The sequence below is a fragment of the Amphiura filiformis genome, chromosome 12, assembly GCF_039555335.1.
Source record: "Amphiura filiformis chromosome 12, Afil_fr2py, whole genome shotgun sequence".
In the NCBI taxonomy this organism is placed as follows: Eukaryota; Metazoa; Echinodermata; class Ophiuroidea; order Amphilepidida; family Amphiuridae; genus Amphiura; species Amphiura filiformis.
The window spans coordinates 31,633,798-31,649,367 of record NC_092639.1 but is presented as its reverse complement, the minus strand read 5'-3'; the positions used below and the strand labels follow the sequence as shown (position 1 = coordinate 31,649,367).

The 15,570-nt window shown below is 35.0% G+C and overlaps 1 protein-coding gene across 2 annotated transcripts in view; it reads left to right on the top strand.

Annotated features, from left to right (window-relative positions):
- Nucleotides 1–1,885: 1,885 nt before the first annotated feature.
- LOC140166072 (uncharacterized) overlaps nucleotides 1,886–15,570 on the top strand; it is a 115,154-nt gene continuing 101,469 nt past the window's right edge. Inside the window, exon 1 of one of the 2 annotated variants that reach the window (XM_072189451.1) lies at nucleotides 1,886–2,140. The gene's annotated coding sequence lies outside the window, so the exon portion shown is untranslated. Of the gene's footprint in view, nucleotides 2,141–2,250; nucleotides 2,511–15,570 lie in introns of those variants that run through there. The other variant, XM_072189452.1, reaches the window with a different exon arrangement.

The window sequence follows — 15,570 nt, the reverse complement described above, 5'->3', positions numbered from 1 at the left end:
CAGAGAAAATATAAAACCAATTAATTTATATTTGAGAATAAGAAATAAGTATTGCGGGCAATATCGTTGTCTCTATTAACCAACGGCCATACCATTTTATTAATATTTTGTATTGAAAGACTACATGAGCATACCAGATTTGTTCAAAATGTAGGCTGTTAAGTCTATAAATGGTTACGAGGAGCTTACATTTTAATCAGGAAACTTTAATCTTAAAATTTAACCTTAAATGGTTCGGATTTATTTATCTTGGAAAGTAATTTCTGAATTATCAAAATAATAAATGTATTTTGTTTCCATACGAACATATATTATTAAACATATTTTTAATACACCAAATGTATTCAGAAACTCAGAGGTATTTTATTTTTGTCTTCGCCAAAATGAAGCACTCACAAACCCATAAATACATGTAGGTGGGTTCATATACATCATGATCTACCTTTTAGGAATCCTAGATGGTCGGTACATTTTCTGTTTCACGATTACTTTATTGCACAAATATATTGAATGACCTTTCTAAAAGGTTCCATACCTAAAAATATTTTTCTCGGCATTGCGAGTCCTATCAATAATTTTTTGCCGGCAGCGTAATATGGCAGACACTACACCTTGCGAACTATCGTTCTTAATTCGTAAATATGATTTCCTCTTGTGTCGAAATAAACAGTATAGGGCGAGATGAAAAGTAAGCTAAAACGTGATACTGATTAAATTTGATTTTTATTTCATTTGATACTTTCAGAATTCTGTTAAAATTCGAGGTTGCGCGTTTTCATGATTTTTTGATGACATAGAAAGTCCCTTCGTTCTGAGGTTCATAATATTTTTAAAGTCGGGAAATGTTATGATATTAAAGGCTCATGGACCAGATATTTAGAATGTTGCTACTTTCTGTTAAAAGTCGAGAAATGTTATGATAAAAAAGATCCGTGGACCAGATACTTAGAATGTTGCTACTTTCTGTTAAAAGTCGAGAAATGCTCTGATAAAAAAGACTCGTGGACCAGATACTTTCTATATGTATATTTTTGTAGTAATTTATTTTGTTTGTTGTATGCGGTAAAAACACAGTATTTTCTCGTCATTACCATTGACTTAAAGGGGCATTTCGTGATCCACAGCCTCATCCCCCCACTTTTCCCAAAAAAAGTTGAGATTCTTACACCACTGGATACCTCTGGCTACATAATGTTTATGTACCAAATATTTCTTGCAGATTTTAATCTTCGTTTAGCAAAATATCGTTAAATTTGAATTTCGTTCTGGTGCACCAGAACGAAATTACAACACATTGTCTATGGAGCAGTGTAATACACATAATCATGCATAACTCGCAAACGCAAAATCGGAATCAACTGAAATTTTGGAAATAAGCTTTTTTCGTGGATATCTACTGAAAAATGTCATAAAAAGAGGATGCTAGGATCACGAAATCCTCCTTTAACAAAGGTCAACATACATGTACTGTAAGTCTTTTTGCACAAGCAACCGTAATGATTTTTTTAATCAAGTAAGTGCTCTTGACCCTTTTCAAGTAAGTTATAGTCAGACTCAAAATGAATGGAATAAAATGAAAAATAAAAAGTACAAGACTAGTTCTATCCATTGTATTTTTGTTACTACCCATATTTCCCCCATCAACACTATTGCCGAGAACTATTGCCGAGGTTAAAGATGGCATTGTTTTCGTATCTATGTCCCTTGATGTTATAATAACATCCGCGAAATAAAAGGCATCCACAACTTCTGTTTCCCTAGCGTCAAAAATAAAACAAAATGACATTGAATTAGCGAACGCGCATTGCATTGTGGGTATTAAACATTCCCTATATTGCCCACAGGCGAATAAAGAGACAGCGAACTATACTACAACCAACAATACCAAAAGCTGTAGCTGATCCAAACTCAGTATCGCCTCTAGTAGAGCTTCATACGCACGCCTGCTTTACCAGCTGTGCTGCTTTAGCACAACCCAGAAGGTGTTGAAGCCAGAGCACGCGTCCATCAGTTACTTTAACACTGGCATCACTGACAATCAGATGGGAGCTACTTGATTTCTTGACAATAAGCTGATGACACCCTCAAGTTATCAATCTTATTGAGAGCAAAGCTACTGCACAGGAAATGTAAAGAAAAGGTAGGAAGATGACATTTTACTGAATGTTGAACATTCAATGATATGAATTGACGGTTTACGTTTAGTCACAACATCCGATGGGTGGTAAAGTCTACGGTTTCAAATGTTGCAATTGTTGTTGTACTTGTTGAGACTGTAAGGCGAATACATTGCGATAATGCACATTGATTAACAAGGAAATGTATCCGCTGCCCGTATAAAAGGCAGTTAATTCATCATTCCTTTCACAATAAGTGTATGTGGCTTGCATGTTTCACTGTGGAGCAATCGGATATGGATAGCGGTTGTTAGGTATTATAGTAGGTGCGAAGAAGTTATTATGCGAATGGCTATTCCAGACACCAGAGGTATTGGCATTGGAAAATGTAAGGTATGTTTAGTAAAACTTGATTATTTTCTTGCAGGGCGATATTCCCTCGGTTTTTATTTTGAACGATTTCGGTTAAGGAATCGTTTCTTTCAAGGTTTTATTCAAAAATTAGTTTTTCCGATCACACATTGTACTTTCTTTACCAATCTTGATTATGCTCGTTTTCCAAATGGATATTCTGCGATATTCGTGTTCAAGTTGAACTTTTGTTTTCCATATTTTGTCCATTAACGAATGGTTGGAGTTAATGTGTAGAACTTTTATCTTATGTTTTAATATATCGCAAAAAACAAATCCACAGTGGATTCAAAATCTATATGCGTATATTATCGTTGCATAGAGGCTATTTATTGTTCTTTCATGTTCTATTAAAGCCACTCAATTATGCGAAAGTTACAGGCTTACGAGAAACAAAAAAACCCGACTGACTCCAATTTTACTTTGTGAGTATTTTTAGCTGTGCTAGATCAAAAACAGCTTTTTTGCCCGAAGTAGATTGATTTGGCAGAGATATAAGAGACAGTATAACGATTAAGAAGATAATAAGTTGCAAAGAAGCTTCTAATTTTAAGGGTATTGTCGTCTTTGCGTTTTGGACAACTTTACTTCCTTACTACTCACTTTCTTGTTGTAAATATATCCACGATTGACACTGTTCATACACGGGCCAGTGATGGTTTGAATTTCAAGCTATATTATAACGTGCTGAGATGTGTAAATTCAATTCAATATCCACATGCTGTTCATTCAAGGAAAGCCAATCATGGTGTATCAGGCAGGTACACAAAATTGAAACTTCATTAGGTAATAGCTGAATCAGTTTACTCTGTCAATATTAATTGCAACAACTCGTAATATGGTTTCCACAAAATGACTGTTACTGATTGATAATCGCCAATGGTTGTTTGATGAATCTCTATATGAAGAGCTTTGTTGCAAAACCCCTTATATCCACTTTTGACTTTTTGAGAAAAACAGCTTTTTTTAATTGTGCAAGAATTACTTGTTCAATTTGATTCAATTTGGGTTTGGATAAAGTGTTGATGAATAGAAACTAAAAGAATAGGTTGGGTACAATTTTCAAGCATTCCTATTTATTTTATTATATATTTTATATCGCACCTTTTGTGGATGTAAGGGCTTTTGCAACAAAATAAATTTACCCCTTTTCTAGAAACCAGCTTTGCAATCAAATTTTAACCCATTTGTTTGTACTACTTTATTTAACTTGACTAATGCTTTCAAAATCAAAAGGAAAAATTGAAATATCTCATTTACTCTTTTAATTATGAATTTTTAATTAAATTCGGGAAAATGGCATTTTTTGGGTATTTCCGAAGCTACACCTTTTGTTAATTAAAATGATTTTTTTTCAAACATAGTGACCCAAAAACAGTTCCTTTTGGTTTTAATAGGTAAAGAACATTCCATGCTACTATTATACATCAAAAAATTAAAACAAAACAATTCTATATTCATTTTAAGTTCAGATTCAGGGCTACGAAATCATCGGTATCGTGGTACCGGCGTTCCCAGAAAAAAATTCATAGTCGCAGAAAAAAAAACAAGACGGTAAAAATATTTTTAATATCCTAATCATTTAATACCATTTTCCTTCAGATCTGAAAATATTCTGTGAAAACCACCTCTTGTAAAATATATTTCTGCGAACTTTGAGAGCTTTTGAGGATAGCTCATAGCTGATCAATAAAATTGAACGCGAGGAATATTTGTAAACAAAATATGAAAATAAACAGATGCCTTTTAATTTGTTGATTTTAAATTTTGTATGGCTCGATCCACTGTAGTCTCCCTTATGCGTCAACAAGAGCTCCAGACCAGACGACACCGCTGGGATCCCAGAAAGTAAATGCGGTAGAGTCTAACTGTCATCTTGTTTTTCAAGGGTTCATACCACTAAATCCGCTATATAGTCTCAACTTTGCATAAAAATTGTGCAAAATCGGTACAATATTAACAATTTTAGTGTTGACAATTATGTTTGCTAGAACTTGTGAATGTGATCTCTACAAATTTGAAATGAAAACACGCTAATTTGAGTGATATTTACGATTATGTGCGCATGAACAGACGAGGTCAAAACATGGTTAGCAGTCGGATGTCACGCAGGAAAATGTGGCCTTTTTATATGGCGCTAATTTTCTCAAAAAGTAGACATAAATTCCGAAAATCAGGATTATCCATAATTCATAATTTGCAAATGTTCTTGTGTACAAATCCAAAAGTATTTCGGTATAAAGATCTTAAAGGAGGATTTCGTAATCCTAGCATCCTCTTTTTATGACATTTTTCAGTAGATATTCACGAAAAAAGCTTATTCCCAAAATTTCAGTCGATTCCGATTTTGCGTTTGCGAGTTATGCATGATTATGTGTATTACACTGCTCCATAGGCCACTGTGTGTAATTTCGTTCTGGTGCACCAGAACGAAATTCAAATTTGACGATACTTTTGCTAAACGAAATAATCTGCAAGAAATTTTTGGTACATAAACATCATGTAGCCAGAGGTTTCCAGTGGTATAAAAATCTCAACTTTTTTGAAAAAGTGGGGGATGAGGCTGTGGATCACGAAATGCCCCTTTAAGCATACCTCAATGACGTTTCGTACTACACCGTATAGTACTTTCTCATTGACTGATTTTTTTTTTTTTTTTTTTTTTTTCAGATTTTGGTTGCAACCTGCTTGTAATTCGTAGTTTCGTTCAACGGCCGGACCCTGCCTGGACCCCCGCTGGGGCTTCGGCCCTGGACCCCACCCGTTCTTACTCGCGCTCCGAATCCGTGCTGGCAGAAAATATTTCAAACAGCACTTCACGTTCCCAGAAAGGCAATTATTTTCCGCTGCCCTGTTCAGATTTCCGGAAATTCCCTAAGATTTCCCAAACGGGAAAAATACGATACTTCCGAAAGGGAAGGTAGTATGAAGGTCAAACAACCACAAAAATGTGTATTTTTATCCACACTATAATATCATGCCAATAACTCAATTTCAGCCAAAAGTGGATGTAAGGTGTTTGAAACAAAGCTCTTCATATAAAAGTCAGAGTGCATTTCAATAGGAGACAAAAATCCGGAATCTGTTGACAAATCAATGTAAATCTGTAATCCAACACAGATATTTCAACCAGTCACAGATTTTTCACAGAAAAATGTCTCAATGTGTTTGTTAGTTTTCACTTTGCAGCATAATATCAAAGATCATGGTCACAGACACGTTGGTAAATATTCTGAAAGCGTTACAGTTTTGGTCGCTTCAAATGGGATGAGCCTTTAAATACTTCGGATTTGAAGTTAATATTGCGAATGTTTCTAATCTCGCTAAGTGACATAACATTACATGTGGAGTATCAAAAGTCATGGAAACTGGTCTGTATGCACCGACAGGTTTTTGTTCCGAACGTGTTTTGTTCTGACTAGGGTATAAATAGAGGTAGTTTCTTTGAAAGTTTTTTTTATTGTTCAGAAGAAATGTACAACTGAAAATTGTACTCTTCATCCCAATCTTGCTTATTTTCTTTTCCCAAATGAAAAGAATATTGATGTACATGTTGAAATTACATTTTTGTTCACATGTTGTCGAATAACGAACAGTTGGTTAATCTTTAAATCGTCGTTATATTTGTTAATTGTCTTTTGATACACACTAAATACACACTCAAAAACTATATTGCCTTAGTCATAATATAGACTATTTTCGGCTTATAGTTGGTGAGAAAAAATGAGACCCATAGCATCGTCTATTGATATACAATGATTTGCACGCAGCTGAACGCACACACTTACGTTAGTTGCGCGTTGAGCAATGCATATCCCAGTGGGCACATCTGACGTTGAAATCACGTTAAAATTTCGACATCAAACTCAATTTCGACGTTGAAATAAGGTTGAAATCACGTTGTATTTGCAAATGGACTTCAACCTGATGGACTTCAACCTGAAGTTTCAACGTTGTATCAACGTCGAAATTTCAACCTGATTTCAACTAACCGCTAGGTTGAAATCAGGTTAGGTTGAAACTTCGACGTTGTAAACGCCGGTCTTGTTATACCCAGCTGGTTCTTACTGCCAACGATTTGTCGCAGGCATTGGATGACAGTTGATGTGGTGATATTAGATTTCAGTAAGACTTTCGATGCTGTGCCTCACTTTATCAACAAACTCCAGTCATATGGCATCAGCAACCAACTTACTCAATGGATAGGATCATTCCTTGCAGGTAGAACCCAGAGAGTTGTGTTGGAAGTACAAACATCATCATCACTTGCACTAGACTCCGGAGTTCCCCCAAGGAACGGTGCTAGGGCCGCTTTTATTTCGTCTTTATGACTTACCAGACAACTTAATTTCAACCACACGTTTGTTCGCAGATGACTGCTTACTTCACGGAAACATCGCCTCATCAAAAGATTCTAATGCTTTACAAAAAGAATTAAACAACCTCCATTACTAAACAAATGACTTATGCGCTTCAATGCCTGCAAATGTTATGTTATGAACATCAACAGAAGTAAATGTCACTCCCCGTACATATAGACTTGGTAAACAAAGACTTGAATTTGTTACATCCCACCCCCTCTTGGGGGTGCACTTTCAGAGCAAAATATGGAATGGGATACGCAAATAGCACATGTTACTTCCAAAGCCAGTCGTGTCGTTAGTCTCATGAAGAGAAACTCGTACAACTGTTCCGAAAAACTCAAAGAAATTGCATACACAGCTCATGTAAGACCTCATGTGGAGTACGCTTCGGTTGTAAAGGACCCATACACTAATACCCACGGCCAATAGACACGACAAAATACATGTATATAGGGATGCTGCTAGATACATTAAAACCAGTCATTAACGAACCCCTGGAACAGTTACAAAACTATTGTCTGATCTGGATTGGCAAACATCACAACACCGATGCCAAGTTGCCAGACTAGTACTGTTATACAAAATCATCAACTACTTGTGGACATACCCAGTGTCCAGTATTTGACCCATGCAACCCGGCAAGGCCTTTGTCTCCGAAACAACTACAGTTTCCAGATACCTTTTGGTTGCCTCAACATACACAAGAATTCTTACGTCAACCGTACCATAAAAGTGTGGAACATATTCTCCCAGACACAATCACAAGCTCACCAAGTTCTGAAGCCTTTAAGACACACTGCACAAATTTCTTCTAGAACTTCTTAACACCGCACATGCCTGGATAGAGCCTAGCCGGAAATTGAGCAGAAGCAGAAGAATGACTGGCGCGCGTTTATGCGAATTTATGCGATCGCAAGTTCGGAATTTGATGACTCGCGCAATAACAAAAAACAAATAATTTTCGCCAATTATAAGCCGAACAAACTTATGTACGGTTTTAGGAATATTTTCACTAAAATGCCACAAAATTTTTTGAAAATGGTGTGTTAATCACACTGTCTGACTTCAAGAACTCTTCTTACTTAAGAATCAATATGATAATAATGTAGTGTGACATCTAAAATTTACACAGGGCCACCTGCTCCTGAACTACTTCCCCTAAAACAGGATACAGATTTTGAAGTTGATGATAAGTTGTAAACAAGCTTCTATTTAAAGGGTATAAAAACATCGGCTTTGCCTTTTAAACTTTACTTACTACTTACTTTCTTGCTATAAATATATCCACGATTGACACTGTTCATACACGGACCAGTGATGGTTTGAATTTAAAACTATATTGCAACGTGCTGAGATTTGTAAATTCAATTCCATATCCACCTGCTATTCATTCAAGTAAAGCTTATCATGGTGTAACGGACAGTGTTAAAATGAACGCAAATTGAATCAATTTGAAATTATAGGTAAAGGATGTAGAAATTATGTCAGTTTTCTCTGTCAAGATTAATTATGTAACAATGTGTAAGATAGGTTCCATAAAACTTGCTTGATCTGATAATATGTTATTTCATAAATCTAAGTCGGCCAGTCAAAGTCCAGTTGTGGATTTTCAATTTGCAAAATAACAGAGATAATGGTCACAGATAATTTTATTTACACGGCCATTCGGAGCACGTTACACTTTAGGTCACTTCCAAATTAGCGGGCATCGTAACACTGCGGATATAAATATCTAATCTCAGAAAGTGAAGTTGCACAACTAACGAAGTAGTATGGTATGAAAGATTTTTTTAGACAATGGCAAAAACAGACTTAATTTAACCTTATCCAATTGCCTAATAATGTTCCGTTATTTTAAACGCTAAATCAAGAATTAGCTTTTTAATGCAGATATTTTTTTTTGTATTTTAACAAACGAATGATGATGTCACAGCTCTCTGTAAGAGCTTGAAAGGTGGTGACGACATCACTCAATACAGCCTACCGGTAATCAACCTATTCCACGTCGATTTCTTTGATGTATACACACACTTTGCAAGACATAAATGCGTCCATATGAAAAGTCATAGAATATGTAATAAAAATCTTCACAATTCCCCTATTTGGTATTTATGTTTAAAATACATAACTATCTGTAAAATATTAGAATATGTGATCGCGATTTCAAATTATCAATAATAAATCTAATGTCATTTAAATATGCCTACATTTAAAAAAGAAAAGCTACGTGGCGTTTAATTTGTGTGTTTGGTGTGGGGTGTGCGGATTTGAGGTTGAGAAGATGTGTATGTTTGGTGTATATTTGAGAGGATGTGGATATGGATATGGTTGTGGGTGTGTGGGAGATAAACGGGTATATATGCAATTGTGAAGGATAAATTGTATATATATTTCTTTTTACACATAATAAATGCAGCATATATCTTCAGGCATTGTAGGAATGATTTAGTAAATTCAGTTAAATAATATGCTTATTCAAATTCTTTTATTGCTAAAAAGTATACAAAATTCTTAATATTGATATCATATAGTTTAGCACGTTTCTGACCGCGCGATCTTCAGTTATTACTATGTGGAGTGGTATATTATTTGTCATAGTTATGTTCTTTGTTACGAATCACAAGTACCCATATCAGAACTTATTCTATTGAATCAAAAGTGACCATATAGATTTCTTGATATCAAAGTGTTACTGATCAAGACTAATTACATACGAAGTCCCCTTCAGGCTGCCTCTCATAAACTGATTGTGGCTGGCCAACTAGCCGAGACTGCTAACCCATAAAAGGTTACGATTGTCAGTTTATGTTTACAATTTCCATGTTTAATTGTGTAACGTTCCTTGCATCCGCTTATTTATACACATTGAAAACGTTTTGATTACTCACAGGGAATTGTGTTGATGTTGCAGACGTCATTGTGTTCTTTTCCTCAATCCATCCATTATTTCAAATCCAATCTTCGAATCTATCATGGTATTGACAAAATGACACTTGTTACCATTTATATATTGAAACTCTATCCGTACAAAGACTAATTTGTCCAATTGTACTTCCATATCAAGTAATTGATTTGTACTTGAGCAAAACCTCATTTTGACATGTATGGATATTGTATTTCAACGTTTATTCTAATGTTCATAATACAAGTTGTCGAGAATCGTTGCTTAACCTTCTCTACACGGGGATTGAACCATTCATTGTTGATTTATTAAGCGTTGACAACTTCCTGCAACAAATCAAAGTGAACTTGGACATTTATGTTCACTTTAATATAAACTTGTTTATCCTACATTGACCTTGAAAAGTAAATACGGCATCGGATCTGAACAAAAGGGCGCCCTCCGTTTGCTCGTCATTAAAGTTGTTTGATACGGTAAAGCATAACACTATTGGTTTAAAGCTAATTTTATCTCTATTTGTAGAAGTGATGATGTAATAGGATTAACTACCATAACAATAGGTTAAACAATTCTTAAATATATCGCCCTGCACTACAAGCATGTTGCACTCATCACCTGTGTATCTGCAATATAATATCGCTCTTTTCCTTACAGGTGCGAATGATCAGCATGATATGAATAGTCTATAAAATTACGATCCAGATCTTTATCTCTGTTCTTTGACATCTATGGTTCAATGCAGATGTACTACATGAACGTACTAGTGCAGGGCGATATATTCAAATTTTGCTTTAACCTATTGCTATGGTACTTAATCATATTACATCATCACTTCTACGGAGAATTACAACAAGTAATCCGGTCTTTGTCCTGGATTGATTGTCGAATAAGTAGAGTTTCATACAAGCAGATGGAGGGATGCAAAACAAAAGTATTGAAAATTGTAACTTATATGCATCACAGCTTTAAGAATGTTGTTAGTGTGCCAAGAATGTGAGCAATGCCGGCTGCAGCTGCACTCGCTAGGGCACAAGTAGAGTGCATAGATTGTGTAATAAAAAGATAGCAATGCAGCAATACTTCAAAGGTGCACTCGTTTCCAACATAATTTAGTTGGAAGACCCGGATACTTTGTCAGTTTGTTGCCTCACTCAAATAAATTAAAAGAAAAACTAAACGCGATGGCACTTGTTACGAATTATATATTGAAACTCTATCCGTACGAAGACTAATTTGTCTAATTGTACCTTCATATCAAGTAATTGATTTGTACTTGAGCAACACCTTATTTTGACATGTATGGATATTGTATTTCAACTATTCCCATGTTCTCTATATATGCTGTAGATAAGAACAGACACTACGGCGAGGAGATTGAACTATGCATGCTGCACTCGCGATACAGGGCACAAAATAAGGTACCTAGATTATATAATTTAAAAAAAAGGAAATCCTTGAAACAATATGCTTCTTTCAAAAGTAATTAAGTTGGACACCCGAGACAAACATAGAAGCCTGTTGTACATATAATATTATATATTGTATTTACATTTGGATTTTGCAGCCCCAAATGTGCTTAGAATGGGTTATTTGTATAAAACTTCCAGAAGGTCTAATTTTGCTTTCATGTCGACATGGTTTGAAAGAATTTTATACCACAAAACTCAGTACCCAGCAGGTGGTAAATGTGGTTCAAGGTTAGAAAACAGCGTATGAGAAAAATTGAAATTGTTGTTATTTTGATGTTAATCTTTTTTGTGGGTAAACATTGAAATAAATGGTTGGTTAACCTTGAGCAAAAACAATCAGGCACCTGCTGCCCATTAAAATTTTATAATGCAAACATGGTATCTCATGCAGTTTTTGTATTATATATATGTGAGTGGACACTACGAATGAGCCGTAAACTCGGCAAATTGCATTCTGAGTTACAGTGTAAAATGTGCGTGAAGGTCGTATTTAAAAATTATCTCAATTCCGTGCGACAAGTATCTTATCAAACACCGTTTAAACCAATCAATAATCCTATTGCCGAAGAGGGTAATAAGCATCTACCTATTTCTATATATAGAATAGTTCTTGTCTTTGTTTGCTTTGGCTAAATCGTGTTCAAGTGGTAGACAACAAAGCATTGTATGTTGTCTAAGTATGTATAACCAACAATTAACAATGAGAGGACATTCCTGAACCTCGTTGACTTGGGGATGATTTGAAATGACCGCCAATTATTACTGTTTGATATTTATTACCAGAAATGTGGAGAAACAGTCACATGTAGAACCAAAAAGGTACAATTTTGTTGAAGGAACAGAGTTTAACAAATCATAACCCCGCTTCTGGATATCGTTTGAAGTCAAATGATATACCATTTTAAAGCGTATGATATATATTTTCTAAACACAAAATAAAACAAAATTGACCGGGCCGACTTTACGGCTGATTCGTGGTGTCCAGCCACACATGAAGATGGTCTGCAACCTTGATGTACATGTTGAAATTACACTTTTGTTCACATGTTGTCGAATAACGAACAGTTGGTTATCGTCGTTATATTTTGTTAATTGTCTTTTGATACATACTAAAATACATACTAAAGAAGAGACTCAAACACTATAATTGGCGAGAGAAAATGAGGCTTATAACATCGTGTATTGATATAGAATAAATGACTTGCACGCAGCTGGACGCACACATTTACGCTAGTTGCGCGTTCATTTTGCACACAATAAATGCAGCATATATATTCAAGCAGTGTAGGCATGATAAAAGTTTTAGTAAATGCAGTTAAATATTAAAAATATGGTTATTCAAATTTTATCGCTAAAAATATACGCAATTCCCAATATTGATATCATATTATTTAACACGTTTCTGACTGCGCGATCTTCAGCTTTTACTTTGTGGAGTAGTCTATTATCTAGCATTGTTATGATATAACCATATCAGAAATTATTCTATTGAATCAAAGGTGATAATATAGATTTCTTGATATCAAAGTGTAACTGATCAAGACTAATTACATACGAAGTCCCCTTCAGGCTGCCTCTCATAAACTGATTGTGGCTGGCCAACTAGCCGAGAGTGTATCTCCTGCTAACCCATAAAAAGGTTACGATTGTCAGTTTATGTTTACAATTTCCATGTTTAATTGTGTAACGTTCCTTGCATCCGCTTATTTATACACATTGAAAACGTTTTGATTACTCACAGGGAATTGTGTTGATGTTGCAGACGTCATTGTGTTCTTTTCCTTAATCCATTCATTATTTCAAATTCAATCTTCGTATCTATCATGCTATTGACAAAATGACACTTGTCACGATTTATATATTGAAACTCTATCCGTACAAAGACTAATTTGTCCAATTGTACTTCCATATCAAGTAATTGATTTGTACTTGAGCAAAACCTCATTTTGACATAATGGATATTGTATTTCAACGTTTATTCTAATGTTCATAATACAAGTTGTCGAGAAACGTTGCTTAACCTTCTCTACACGGGGATTGAACCATTCATTGTTTTATTTATTAAACGTTCACAACTTCCTGCAACAAATCAAAGTGAACTTGAACATTTATGTTTATCCTACATTGACCCTGAAAAGTAGCTACGGTATCGGATCTGAAAAAAGAACGCCCTCCGTTCATTCGCCATTCCATGTGCTCGATACGGTAATCCATAACCCTATTGGTTTAAAGGAAGTCTCCGGCAATCATAACATTATGTCGTTTATGTACAAAAAATAATTATCAAGCACGAATCACGTGGTTATATTTAAATCAAACTTATAGCGACCATAAAATTGAAAACAAAAAACAAAAAAACATCCCTCTCTGAACACGCGATATTCAAAATTCCCGGGCGCCGAAATTGTCGAGTGCAATGACGTCCTAGTAATACTATGAAGGCTGGCGACATTTGAGCACAAAAAACCGTTACGTCATTGCACTTAGACAATTTCGGCGCGGGAATTTTGAATAAAGCGTGTAGAGAGCCAACTGTTTTTATTCGTATTTATGGTCAATATGAGTTTATTTCAAATAAACCACGTGATTCGTGCATGATAAATATTTTCTAACATAATTATAAGGCATAATGTTATGATTGCCGGAGACTCCCTTTATTAAAGCTAATTTTATCTTTATTGAAATATATTTATCCTGGATTGGTTGTCGAATAAGTGGAGTTTCATACAGGCAGATGGAGGGATACAAAACAAATGAAGACCTGAGCGCAAGAAGACCGTAAGTCCACTTGGCCCTTCAACATGTATACACTAAAGTTGCATATAGTTTTGTATATTTTGGTAATCTTTTATACATGTTCAGGGGCCAAAATAAATCTTTCACAACCTTTCATGATGTTTTCACCCTGGAACATGTATTAAACATTATAAAACCGTAAGAAACTATACGTAACTTTAGTGTATACATGTTGAGGGGCCAAGTGGACTTACGGTCTTCTTGCGCTCAGGTCTTCAAATGTATTTAAAATTGTGACTTGTATGCATCACAGCTTTAAGAATGTTGTCAGTGTGCCAAGAATGTGAGCAATGCCGGCTGCAACTGCAATCGCCAGGGCACAAGTAGATAGTGCAATAAAAAGATAGCAATGCAGCAATATACTTACAAAGTGCACTCGTTTCCAACATAGTTTAGTTGGAAGACCCGGATACTTTGCCAGGTTGTTGCCTCACTCAAAACGCAATGGCACTTATATGAATTATATATTGAAACTCTATCCGTACAAAGACTAATTTGTCTAATTGTGCCTTCATATCAAGTAATTGATTTGTACTTGAGCAACACCTTATTTTTGACATGTATGGATATTGTATTTCAACTTTTATTCTCATGTTCACCATAGTTAGACAATTATGACCAGACACTACGGCGAGGAGATTCAACTATAGATTATGTAATATAAAAAAAAATCCTTGTAATAATACGCTTCTCTCAAAAGTAATTTAGTTGGACACCCGAGACAAACACAGAGGCCTGTTGTGCATATAATGTTACAAAAATGAATGCCTTTATATTCGCATAAAATCTTCAAATGTCTAATTTTGTGTCGACATGGTTTTAAAGAATACCACAAAACTCAGCACCCAACAGATGATGAATGGGGTTCAAGGTTAGAAAACAGCTAATGAGAACATTGGAAATTGATGTTATTTTGATAATAGTCTTTATTTTTGGGCAAAAATGAAAATAAATGGTTGGTTAACCTTGAACAAAACAATCAGGCACCTGCTGCTCATTAAAATGTGATAATGCAAACATGGTAAATCATGCAAGCAATCACGGACAACATAAAATATACAGTATTTCTTTTGTGGGGATTTTTGTTTTATCATAATATGAAGATGGTCTGCAACCTGTAATACTTTAATAAACACCCGTTCAACTGAAATAATAAACTAGCATTATATCAGTAGAATTATAGTACCTATATAGTACGTTATCAATAGGAGGTCAGAGAATACCCTTAAAATATTCTATACAGGGTGTATCATGCCATTTTTGTTTATACTTTCGGAGATTAATTTGTTTATACCAAACTAAAAACAGTAAAATAATTTTCTTGGCATATTAAATGATGTGTTCATGATTCCGTGTGATACGGCGGTTAAAACACAATTTATTACTGAGGCGTCTAATGTTTCACTTTGTCCACTTTGCGTGTTTTCAAATGATTTTATTCGTGCTTAATGCACATTACTAGTTGTCAGTCTGAGTAAACCGTTAAGATGAGACATTGTGGAAATATTGAA